This window comes from Parasteatoda tepidariorum, chromosome 1 (assembly GCF_043381705.1).
Source record: "Parasteatoda tepidariorum isolate YZ-2023 chromosome 1, CAS_Ptep_4.0, whole genome shotgun sequence".
Classification (NCBI taxonomy): Eukaryota; Metazoa; Arthropoda; class Arachnida; order Araneae; family Theridiidae; genus Parasteatoda; species Parasteatoda tepidariorum.
In genome coordinates, this window is record NC_092204.1 from 13,357,748 (window position 1) to 13,358,727 (window position 980).

Below are 980 nucleotides of genomic sequence, written 5' to 3' on the forward strand. Positions count from 1 at the left end.
TAATGTCTAGCATTTGGGTCTACTTCCCATTGGCCTCAGAAATGCCAGAATTGCTGCTCTCTTATCATTACCCAGTGAGCACCAATGGCGTCACCCACGTCATACAACCACAAACTCGTTCTTAGGGAGGGTTACATTCACACTATCACACAGAAGAAAGGACATAGAACACAGCGAGAGAGAAATAAACATCCAAGCCCTGGGCGGATTCGAACCCGCAACCATCGGCTCAACAGTCAAGCACGCTAACCACTTGGCTACCTGGTCGGCTATTAGTGCAATGTTAAAATTTTAATAAACCACAGCAGATAGTTGTCAATTTAGAAATCGGAGTTTTAGAGTCAGAAATTCGGCCAGAACAAAAATAAATGTATACCGTTGATTACAAGACTTATAACGGAAAAGCAAAATTCTCAATCAATTTTTTTGTTCTCCTTTTGTTACTGTAGTTTTTGTTATTATTTTTTATTATTATTGGAAATAAAAAGTTATCTTTGACACATTACAATGCTTGAATTTTTTAAGAAAAGCATGCAGATGAAATATAATCACTTTAAAGTGAGCAAATTCATAGATTACACGAATAATATTAGCAAATCTAATTAACAATTTTTTCACCAATTGTTTGAATTTATGTACTTTTTTAAAGGCAACGATGCTTTAAGAATACAAACCATTCTTGTCAGACGTTTATTAACTTCCAATAAAGAAACAAAGTAAAGCCTCAAGGGGAAAACATATAATTTCAAAAACTCATAAATTGGTTACTGTCAGAATCTATTTTTAAAAAAATAAAAAATAAAATGCCAATTTCATTTTAAAAGTTCCTCTTGAGGAAAATAACAATTTACTTCCTTAAAGGGCATCATTAGAAAGAAGTATTTTGGGGAAACACTTGGAGAATTTAATTTCGAAAAGAATAAAAGAATTTTGCTTAAAGCAAAACAAGTGAGAAAGCTGATATATATATATATATATAT